Below are 12,410 nucleotides of genomic sequence, written 5' to 3' on the forward strand. Positions count from 1 at the left end.
CAGAGACCACACCCACCAGAGTCCTGGTGGCCACACCCTTCTGAGGTCTAAGATAAAAGTTTGAACAGACTGACACCTGGGGCTGAGGGGCAGGAACCACACCCACATTCCTTCCTAATCCCTGAATTGCCATAGGCTCTGAGGTTTTTTCAGTGGCTAAACCCAACAAGCAGCCAGCAGACAGAGGCAGGAGGTGGGACTCAGGGAACCATGTCCTTTTAAAGGGACATTCCTCCAGGTCCAGGGTAGGTAAAAAGCCAGTTTAGGTGTGCAGCTTGGTATTTCCATGTGCACCTGGGCCCAGCAGAGGCAGCCATAAACTATGGATTGCTTGTAGCTATAAGAATGTAGCTGAGGGACAGTCACAGGCAGTGTCTCCCACGGGTCTGTGTTGGGTTCCAGCCAGAGAGGCCCAGGGCTGGCACATCCATTGGCCAGCTGCAGAGAGCATTGGTTCAGGACCTAACAACCCTTTCTGGAGGGGTATTCTAAGGAAGGGCTCCTCACACCTGGCCTAACAGAGGCAAGTTCCGCTTTTTGTGATCAGCATCTGCACAGTGGCTCGTGTGCACTGGATAGGGTAGAGTATCACAGTCAACTGGCCTGGGTGCTGGATATCTTGGCTTGCTGGGCTAAATTACACAAGGGGAAGCGAGAGAGGCTTGGAGCATGGATATTTAAAGTGTAGGCCCACGTGAGCCTATTGTTGGGCCTGATCGAGGGGCTTAGCCACTTTCTAGGGGGACACAACCCCAGGAGGGGACTCTCTTAGTCTTCCTCCCTGAGACCAGGGTCTCACCAGCTGTTAAGAACTTCTGCAGAGGAGACTGTTGGCCCCACTCGATCTGAACCTGCTGCTCACTTTGTTGGGGAGAAATAAAATTTTAGTATCCAGCAGTGGCTTAGAGATTAAGCTCTGAAGTAGGGGCCACTTTCCCCATACTGAGCTCCTGACCAAGAGACCCTTGAAGTAGGGGTCCCCACTAATGTTGTATTTTCAACCTCAGCTGCCCTAACCCAACAAGCTTGCAACCTGAAGAAGGGTTGGTTAGGTGAGGCCAGTCTGAACCCACACTACAGTCTTTCTACAGAAGACTGTGGGAGATCAGGCAGCTGCAAGCAGATGTGGAGCAGCTGAAAAGTGGAGGCAAATCTTACAATGCTTGGGGCTTTTATGGAGCTGCTGTCATCTCTAAACAGGAGGAAGCTGATCCTTATTCACAAATTGCCCCCTCCCACACTAACCAGGCACAGGAAACACAGACACTAACAATGAAAAGAACAGTAGCTCCCAACAGGGAGCCCACAGCAGGTTACAAACAACAGCTGACACCAACCCAAGAAGATCTGGACCAACATGACTTGTAGTGGGTGGCAGACAGCACCAACCCTAGACTCAGCTAGCTACACAAGCAGCACACCCAAAGGAGAAGTCTAGCAAGCACCAGACACTATGGAGAATAAATGCACCAAATAGGACAGATATTGCACAGTGTCTAATACAGTGTGTAAAACATATGATCAAGATTGACCCTTAGAGCCAGCCAGCCTGAAGGAATAACCATACCCATGAAAGGACCAACTGCATTCAATATGCACATACAATAGGAGGCAAAATAGTACCCTCAAGAAGCATTCCTAGAACAAGGAAAACAGGTTGCCTGGAGGGCAGTACCACTGAGCCCATCTTCCTCATAAAGACACCACAAAAATTTCAAAGTCAGACAGTGCTACCTAATACACAGACAAAATGGGCAGACAAAGAAATGTGACCAAAATGAATCAACAAGAGAAATCCCCAGAAAAAGAACTAAATGAAATGGAAGTAACCAAACTACGAGATGCAGAGTTTAAAATAATGATTTTTAGGATGCTCAAGGATCTTAGAGCCACAATAGATGGACATAATAAGCACCCAAATAAAGAGATATCAAACATCAAAAAGGACATTGAAATCATAAAAAAGAACCAGTCAGAAATGACAAATACAATATCAGAAATGAAGACTGCACTAGAAGGAATCAACAGCAGGCTGAATAAAGCAGAGGATTGAATCAGTGATTTAAAAGACAAGATAAACAAAAGCACAGAAGTAGAGCAGCAAAACGAAAAAAGGTGCAAAAAGACCGAGGAGCCTGACCAGGCAGTGGCGCAGTGGATAGAGTGTCGGACTGGGATGTGGAGGACCCAGGTTTGAGACTCCGAGGTCGCCAGCTTGAACACAGGCTCATCTGGTTTGAGCAAAGCTCACCAGCTTGGACCCAAAGTAGCTGGCTTGAGCAAGGGGTTACTCGGTCTGCTATAGCCCCATGGTCAAGGCACATATGAGAAAGCAATCAATGAACAACTAAGGTGTTGCAACAAAAAACTGATGATTGATGCTTCTCATCTCTCTTCATTCCTGTCTATCCCTCTCTCTGACTCTCTATCTGTAAAAAAAAAAAAAAAAAAAAAGACTGAGGAACCTCTAAGAGAGCTCTGTGACAACATGAAGAGAAACAACATCGGCATCATAGGGGTTCCTGAAGGAGAAGAGAACAAACAAGGGATAGAGAACCTGTTTGAAGAAATCATAGCTGAAAATTTCCCTAAATTGATGAAGAAAAATGTCACACAAGTTCAAGAAGCACAGAGAGTCTTATTAAAGAGGAACCCACCTGACCAGGCAGTGACGCAGTGGATGGAGAGTCGGACTGGGATGCAGAGGACCTGGGTTTGAGACCCCAAGGTCGCCAGCTTGAGTGTGGGCTTATTTGGTTTGAGGAAAAGCCCATCAGCTTGGACCCAAGGTTGCTGGCTCCAGCAAGGGGTTACTTGGTATGCTGAAGGCCCACAGTCAAGGCACATATGAGAAAGCAATCAATGAACAACTAAAGTGTCACAATGAAAAACTGATGATTGATGCTTCTCATCTCTCTCCATTCCTGTCTGTCTGTCCCTGTCTATCCCTCTCTCTGACTCACTCTCTGTCTCTGTAAAAAATAAATAAAATAAAATAAAATAAAATAAAATAAAAAAGAGGAACCCAAGGAGGCCTACACCAAGACACATTATAATTAAAATGCCAAAGAAATAAATAATACTTAAAGCTGCAAGAAAAAAGCAATTAATTACCTACAGAGGATCCCCCATAAAGATGACATCTGACTTCTCAACAGAAACACTTAAGGCCAGAAGGGATTGGCAAGAAATATTCAAAGTGATGCAAAACAGGGACCTACAACCAAGACTACTTTATCCAGCAAGGCTATCGTTTAAAATTGAAAGAGAAATAAAAAGTTTCCCGGACAAAAAGCAAACAAACAATAAAACTTAAGGAATCTATTATAACCAAACAATTACTGCAAGAAATGTTAAAGGGCCTGCTGTAAAGGAACAAAGGGAAAAAAATCTAGAAAAGGAAGATTGAAGATTTAAAGAATAAAATGGCAATAAACAACTACATATCAATAATAACCTTAAATGTAAATGGATTAAATGCTCCAATCAAAAGACATAGGATAGCTGCATAGATAAGAACACAGGACCCATACATATACTGTCTACAAGAGACCCACCTCAGAACAAAAGATACACATAGACTGCAAATGAAGGGATGGAAAAAAATATTTCATGCAAATGAAAATGAAAAATAAGCTGGGGTAGCAATACTTATATCTGACAAAATAACCTTTAAAACAAAGGCTATAGTAAGGGATAAAGAAGGTCACTACATAGTGATAAAGGGAGAAATCCAACAGGAAGATATAACCATTGTAAATATTTATGCACCTAATATAGGAGCACCTAAATATATAAAGCATATTTTGATGGACATAAGGGCTAGATTGACAGCAATACTATACAGTAAGGATTTTAATGCCCTACTAACACCAGTGGATAGATCTTCCAGACAGAAAATTAACAAAGAAACAGTGGCCTTAGATGACACACTAGATCAGCTGGATTTAATTGATATCTTCAGAACCTTTCACCCTAAAGCAGCAGAATATACATTTTTTTCAAGTGCTCATGGTACATTCTCTAGGATAGACCACATCTTAGGACACAAAACAAGTGTCAATAAATTTAAGAAGATTGAAATCATATCAAGCACCTTCTCTGATCACAATGGCATGAAACTAGAAATCAACTACAATAGAAAAACTGAAAAACATTCAAACACTTGGAGGCTAAATAGCATGTTATTAAATAATAAATGACTTAACAGCGAGATAAAGGAAGAAATAAAAAACTTCCTTGAAACAAATGAAAATGAACATACAACAACTCAAAATTTATGAGACGCAGCAAAAGCAGACCTGAGAGGGAAGTTCATTGCTTTACAGGCATACCTTAAGAAGTAAGAAAAAGCTCAAATAAACAACTTAACCCTGCATCTAAAAGAACTAGAAAAAGAACAATAAAGCCCAGAGGAAGTAGAAGGAAGGAAATAATAAAGATCAGAGTAGAAATAAATGACATGGAGGCTAAAAAAACAATACAAAGAATCAATGAAACCAAGAGCTGGTTCTTTGAAAAGCTAAACAAGATTGAGGAGCCTTTAACCAAACTCATCAAGAAAAAAAGAGAGAGGACTCAAATAAGTCAAATTAAAAATGAAAGTGGAGAAGTAACAGCTGACACCGCAACAAGGATTCTTACAATACAAAGGATTGTAAGAAAATACTCTGAAGACCTATATGCCAAAAAATTAAACAACCTAGGTGAAATGAATAAATTCCTAGAAACATACAATTTTCCAAAACTCAATAGGGAAGAATCAGAAAACTTAAACAGACCAATTTCAACAAATGAAATTGAAACAGATATTTAAAAAAATCCCAGCAAACAAAAGTCCTGGACCTGCTAGCTTCACAGATTAATTTTACCAAAAATTCAAAGAAGAACTAACACCTATCCTTCTCAAGCTATTTCAAAAAATTCAAGAGGAGGGAAGATTTCTAAGCTCCTTTTATGAGGCAAGTATTATCTTCATTCCAAAACCACGTAAAGACATTACAAAGAAAGAACACTATAGGCCAATATCCCTGATGAACATAGATGCTAAAATTCTCAACAAAATGTTAGCAAACCGATTCAGCAATACATCAAAAAGATCATACATCATAATCAAGTGGGATTTATTCCAAGGAGGCAAGGTTGGTACAATACTTGCAAATCAATAAATGTGATTTATCACATAAACAAAAGGAAGGATAAAAATCACGTGATTATATATATTAATAGATGCAGAAAAAACATTTGATAAAATCCAACACCCATTTATGATAAAAACTCTCAGGAAAGTGGGAATATAGGGAACAAACCTCAACATAATAAAGGCCATCTATGACAAACCCACAGCCAACATCAAACTCAATGGGCAAAATTAAAGGTAATCCCATAATGTCGGGAACAAGGCAGGGGTGCCTCCTTTCACGACTTTTATTCAACATAGTTCTGGAAGTCCTAGCCATAGCAATCAGACAAAAAGAAGAAATGAAAGACACCCAAATTGGAAAAGAAGTAAAACTATCATTATTTGCTGATGACATGATACTGTACATAGAAAACCCTAAAGTCTCAGTCAAAAAACTATTTGACCTGATAAATGAATTTAGCAAGGTGGTAGAATATAAAATTAATATTCAGAAATCAGTGGCATTTTCATACGCCAACAATAAACTGTCAGAAAGAGAAATTAAGGAAACAATGTCTTCACTATTGCAACAAAAAAAAATATAGAGTACCTAGGAGTAAATTTAACCAAGGAGGTAAAAGACTTGTACTCGGAAAATTATAAGACATTAAAAAAAGAAATCAAGGAAGATACAACCAAGTGGAAGCATATACCGTGTTCATAGATATGAAGAATAAACATCATTAAAATGTCTATACTATGCAAAGCAATCCATAAATTCCATGCAATTCCTATTAAAATACCAATGGCCATACTTCAAAGATATAAAACAAATATTCCACAAATTTGTCTGGAGCCGAAAAAGAACATGAATAGCCTCAGCAATCTTGACAATGAATAATAATGTGGGAGGTATCTCACTTCCTGATATTAAGTTATACTACAAGGCCATCGTAATCAAAACAGGTTGGTACAGGCATAAGAACAGGCACACAGATCAATGGAACATAACAGAACCCAGAAATAAATTCACACTTTTATGGTCAATTGATATTAGACAAAGGAGGTAAGAGCTTACAGTGGAGTAAAGACAGTCTCTTTAATAAATGAGGTTGAGAAAATTGGACAGGTACATGCAAAAAAATAAAACTAGACCACCAACTTACACCATTCACAAAAATAAACTCAAAATGGATAAAAGACTTAAATGTAAGTCGTGAAACCATAAATATCTTGGAAGAAAATAGAGGCTGTAATAAACTCTTCAACATATCTCTTGTAGCAATATTTTTGTGGATTTATCTCCATGGGCAAGTGAAATAAAGTACAAAATAAACAAATGGGACTATATCAAACTAAAAAGCCTTTGCATAGCAAAGGACACCATTAACAAAATAAAAAGACAACCCACACAATGGTAGAACATACTTGCCAATATGTCTGATAAGGGATTAATAACCAAAATTTATAAAGAATTTCTAAAACTCAATGCCAGGAAGGTAAACAATCCAATCAAAAATAGACAAAGAAACTGAATAGACACTTCTCCAAAGAGGATATACAGATGGCCAATAGGCATATGAAAAAATGTTCAACATCACTAATCATCAGAGAAATGCAAATTAAAACCATAATGAGATACCACCTCACACCTGTTAGAATGGCGCTCATTAACAAAACAACACAGAATAAGTGCTGGCAAGGGTGTGGAGAAAGGGGAACCCTCCTGCACTGCTGGTGGGAATGCAGACTTGTGCAGCCACTGAAGAAAATAGTATGTCATTTCCTCAAAAAATTAAAAATGGAATTGCCTTTTGACTACCCCAAATTTAGGAATATATCCAAATTACTGATTCAAAAGAAGATATCTACCCCCATGTTTATCGCAGCATTGTTTCCAATAGCAAAGATCTGAAAACAGTCCAAGTGTCCGTCAGTGGAGGAGTGGATTAAAAAGCTGTGGAATACTACATGGCTGTGAAAAAGAAGAAAATCTTACCTTTTGCGATGGCATGGATGGACCTGGAGATTATTATGCTAAGTGAAATAATCCAGGCAAAGAAAGACAAATATCATATGATCTCACTTATATGTGGAATCTAATGAACAAAGTGAACTGAAGAATGGAATAGAGGCAGAGGCAGGGTCACAGGGAGCAGCGGGACAGCTGTCAGAGGGAAAGGGGGGTGAGGGGGACAAGATCAGAGAAGGTGAAGGAATTAGTGAGACCATATATACCTAACACATAGATACAGATAACAGGACAGCAAATCCAAGGGGGAAAGGGGAAGGAAGTTAAGGGGGAGGGGGCTAAGGGAGTATAATGGGGACACATAGGTGGGGGGTGAGGGTGTTATATTGAATGGGACACTTGAATCCATGTTAATATAATAAATTAAAATTAATAAAAAGATATAAAAAGTTTATAGCAACACTGTTGTTAAAACAATAGCAACAAAAATTAAAAACTAGAAACAAGGGACTATGTTTCAACAGTAACTTGGATATTTAAATTGTTTTATTTTCATACAATGGAACACAACAGAATTAAATTTTTAAAAAATTGAGGAAGACATACAAGTTGATCCCATTCATCTAAAATTTAAAACACAGGTAGTGAAACTATACTTATTTATGTAATATTAAAAAAACACTAAACAATACATTTGTTGGAAAAGCAGACCTTCTAATTATTTTCAAAAAGGAAAAAGCCAGATATGAAGTATAGATCAGTGATTACCTTGAGACTGAGAGAAGTACAGAAAGATCTTCAAATGTTTTTTTTTTGTTGTTTTTTTTTTGTTTTTTGTTTTTGTTTGTTTTTTTACAGAGAGAGGGATGATAAGGACAGACAGACAGGAAGGGAGAGAGATGAAAAGCATCAATTCTTCATTGTGGCACCTTAGTTGTTCATTGATTGCTTTCCCATAGTACCTTGACTGGGAATGGGGGGGCTACAACAGAGCGAGTGACCCCTTGCTCAAGTCAGTGACCTTGGGCTTAAGCCAGCAACCTTGGGTTTCAAGTCAGCAATGCTTGGGCTCAAGCTGGTGAGTCTGCACTCAAGCTGGATGAGCCTGTGCTCAAGCCAGCAACCTCAGGGTTTCAAACCTGGGTCCTCGGCATTCCAGTGCAATGCTCTATCCACCACCTGGTCAGGCTAAGATTTTTTTATTGATTGATTTTAGAGAGATGAGAGAGAGAAAGGCGGGATGGGAAAGGGGGAGGAAGGAGCAGAAGAATCTCATAGTTGCTTCTCATATGTGCCTTGACCAGGCAAGCCTGGGGCCTTGAACTAGCAACATCAGCATTTCAGGTTGATGCTTTATCCACTGCGCTACCACAGGTCAGGCGACATTCAGATGTTTTGATACTGTTCTGTTTCCAAAGCTGGATGGTCAATTAATGAGTGCTTTTTTTTTTTTTTTTTTGTAGTATAATCTAAACTATACAAATACATTCCATACACCTTTCTGTATATATTTTACAATTTTTAAAAAATAGTCAAGAAATTATGTCAGTTTAGGAAGATTTTATCTAAAGTAGTTAATCAAATATTTGGCCTTGAATAAACTATGTTTACTCATCTGAAAAATGAATTTATCCAGAACACCACCATTCCTGGAAATACCTAGTAATCCAGTTTTATTTTTTTCTCCTGTGTCCCATCTATGTTATACAATTGTGCAATGGTATTGCCACTGTTATTCTGAAAGTCTAGTTAGTCAAAGAAAAAACTCTGTATGATAACTCCAGACATGCTTCTTAATGAATAGCATTAAGAGTCTGTATATAGCAGGGAAGTCCCATATTAGTGTTTTATGATTGATACTCATTAGAAGGATTCCTGCCTTTGATTATATCTGAGCTGTAAGTAGAGGGATTGTTTAACTTATCCAGTATATAATAACCAATTATATATTTGGGAAAATTGTGAGAAAAAAATTCTTTCATCTAAATGCCACTGCCTGGTTAGGCCTTGCTGAAGTGTTTAGGGATAAGAATTATAATGCTTGCACCTGACCATAACAATTATAATGCTTGCACCTGACCAGGCAATGGCACAGTGGCTAGAGCATTGGACTGGGATGCGGAGGACCCAGGTTCAAAACCCCAAGGTCACCGACTTGATTGTGGGATCATAGACATGACCCCATGGTCGCTACCTTGAGCCCAGACGTCGCTGGCTTGAGCAGGAGGTCACTCACTCTGCTGGAGCCCCCTGGTCAAAGTACATATGAGAAAGCAATCAGTGAGCAACTAAGGTGCTGCAATGAAAATTGGTTGCTTCTCATCTCTCTCCCTTCCAGCCTTTCTGTCTCTGTCTCTGTCTCTCTCTTGCTCGCTAAAAAAAAAAAAAAGAAGAATTATGCTTGCAACTTTAAAGTGATTCAGCAAAATAACATCAGTAATAATTATATACATACACAAAATCATAGGGTGATGTGGAGAAGACTATGGGAAGGCCCTGGCCAGTTGGCTCAGTGAATAGGGCATCAGCTGAGCATGTAGAAGTCCTAGGTTCAATCCCTAGTCAGGGCATGGATGAGAAGCAACCATCTGCTTCTCTTCCCCTCCATCTTCCCCTTCTTTCTGACTTCCCCTATCACAGGCAGTGGCTCAATTGGTTTGAGCGTGGGTTTGAAAGAAAGAAGGAAAGAAAGAAAGAAGAAAGAAAGAAAGAAAGAAAGAAAGAAAGAAAGAAAGAAAGAAAGAAAGAAAGAAAGAAAGAAAGAAAGAAAGAAAGAAAGTTATTAATTGAATCTAGGTGGAGAGTGTGTGGAATTTTATCATATAAATGTGCAACTTTTCAGTATGTTTGAATTTTTAAAAATATTTTTAAAGCTTAGCATAGTGCCTGACCAGGCGGTGGCGCAATGGATAGAACGTCCTCGGACTGGGATGCAAAAGACCCAGGTTCAAGACACTGAGGTCGCTGGCTTGAGCGTGGGTTCATTTGGTTTGAGCAAAGCTCATCAGCTTGAGCCCAAGATCGCTGACTTGAGCAAGGAGTCACTCGGTCTGCTGTAGTACATATGAGAAAGCAAGCAATGAACAACTAAGGTGCCACAACAAAGAATTGATGATTCTTATCTCTCTCCCTTCTTGTCTGTCTGTCCCTATCTGTCCCTCTCTGTGTATCTCTCTCTCTGTCTTTGTCACACACAAAAAAATCCAAAAATCTCAGCACAGTGAATGCTGAGGACCCAGGTTTGAAACTTTTAGGTCACCAGCTTGAGTGAGGGCTCATCAGAGCAGCTTGAGCATAGGGTCGCTGGCTGAGCTTGGGATCATAGACATGACTCCATGGTCGCTGGCTTGAGCCAAAGGTCACTGGCTTGAAGCCCAAGATGGCTGACTTGAACACAAAGACACTGGTTTGAGTAAGGGGTCACTGGCTTAGCTGGAGCCCCCCAGTCAAGGAACATATAAAGCAACCAATGAACAACTAAAATGCCACAACAAGTTGATGCTTCTCAGCTCTCCCTTCCCCTTCCTCACTACCTGTCCCTCTATGCCCCCCACTGAAAAAAAATTTTTTTAAGTAAATATGTTTTTTTAGTTCTAATTGTCTGACCTAGAAGACAATTAGAATTACATGAGAGCTTTCTGAAACTACAAATGCCTGGTTCCAGCAACTGGAAATTTTCTTTAATTGGTCTTGGGTTGGGTCCAAGCATCTGAATTTATTTTTTTTTACTTTTTATTATTATTATTATTCATTTTAGAGAGGAGAGAGAGAGAAAGGGGGGAGGAGCAGGAAGCATCAACTCCCATATGTGCCTTGACCAGGCAAGCCCAGGGTTTTGAACTGGCAACGTCAGAGTTCCAGGTCAATGCTCTATTGACTGCAGCACCACAGGTCAGGCAAAACAATCAATTTATTTTTTTTAAGATTTTATTTATTCATTTTAGAGAGGGGAGAGAGAGAGAGGAGGAGGAGGAGGAGGAGCAGGAAGCATCAACTCCCATATGTGCCTTGACCAAGCCAGCCCAGGGTTTTGAACCAGCAACCTCAGCATTCCAGGTGGATGCTTTATTCACTGCGCCACCACAGATCTGAATTTCTTTTCAATCTTCTGGAGAAATCTTTTTGTGTGAGTGTGCTTCTTTTTCATGCTTTAAAACATCTTGCAAGGTTCCAAGCATAAAACAAGTCTTCATTACATTCTGATGGAAGTGAATTCATTAAAATAAAATAAAATAATTCCTGGCTCTGCTTGGTGGCTTAGTGGATAAAGCATGTACCTGAAATGCCAGAGGTCATGGGTGGTCTCGGGTTCAATCCTCATTTCAAGGCACATAATAGAAGGAATTAATGAGTACACAACTAAATGGAACAACTAAGTGAAACAAGTTGATGCTTCTCTCTCCCCCTGCCAAATCAATGGGAAAAAATAATTTTTAAGTAATTCCTTAAAAGTAGTCATAACCATATCATGGCTGTTTACCCAAATAAGCAACTATGAATGTATGTTTATTATATATACCAGTGAGACATAACTATTACCTATAGTATGTGTGTATCCTTCCCATTATGATAGATAGTGGGCTTTCACCCTGCCAAAGAGCTGTGCTAATTGTAATTTTAGAGGGTCAGTGTTGCAGGTCCTAAACACCCATAACCCCCCCCCCAAAAAAAAACCTGTCCAATATACAAATATTGATCAATTTACAACCTATGCAACTTACGACCAGTCGACTTTACGACCACAATCTCTAGCCATGACTGCTCCACATTTGGCAGCGCAAGCGTTGCCCAGCTGGGCATACGACAGTGTGGACCAGCTTCCGGCAGCACTACCATCTCTGCATGCACCATTTCAACTGTTATCCCAGACTCGGAAGAGCAATTTGTGTTTTGTGTCTTGGATATTTTTCATCAAACCCCTCCCAAGATATCTACCAAGAGGAAGTTGTCTTTGCAAATATTAAACCAGTTGTACTGGTAATGCAGTGTTTTACTTAAACCTGACGAATGTAAAAATAAGAAACAAAATGGTGTAGAGATGCTACAAATGGCATAAAATAAACAAAGAAAATTATGATATATAACAATAATGAAAGAAAATTATGATAAAATATGACTTAAAGATTTTTATAACATCATTTCACAGTACTGTACATATAGCCTACTCAACTTACGACCAAATAGTGTTACAACCAGTCTGTCAGAACCAATCATGGTCGTAAGTCAAGCACTAGCTGTAGAGACTGAAGCCCATTATATGGGACTTGCAAGGAAAGGAAATAAGAATTGTTCATCAACTGTACTGCTGAGGTCAAT

The sequence above is a fragment of the Saccopteryx leptura genome, chromosome 6 (genome assembly GCF_036850995.1).
Source record: "Saccopteryx leptura isolate mSacLep1 chromosome 6, mSacLep1_pri_phased_curated, whole genome shotgun sequence".
Lineage (NCBI taxonomy): Eukaryota > Metazoa > Chordata > Mammalia > Chiroptera > Emballonuridae > Saccopteryx > Saccopteryx leptura.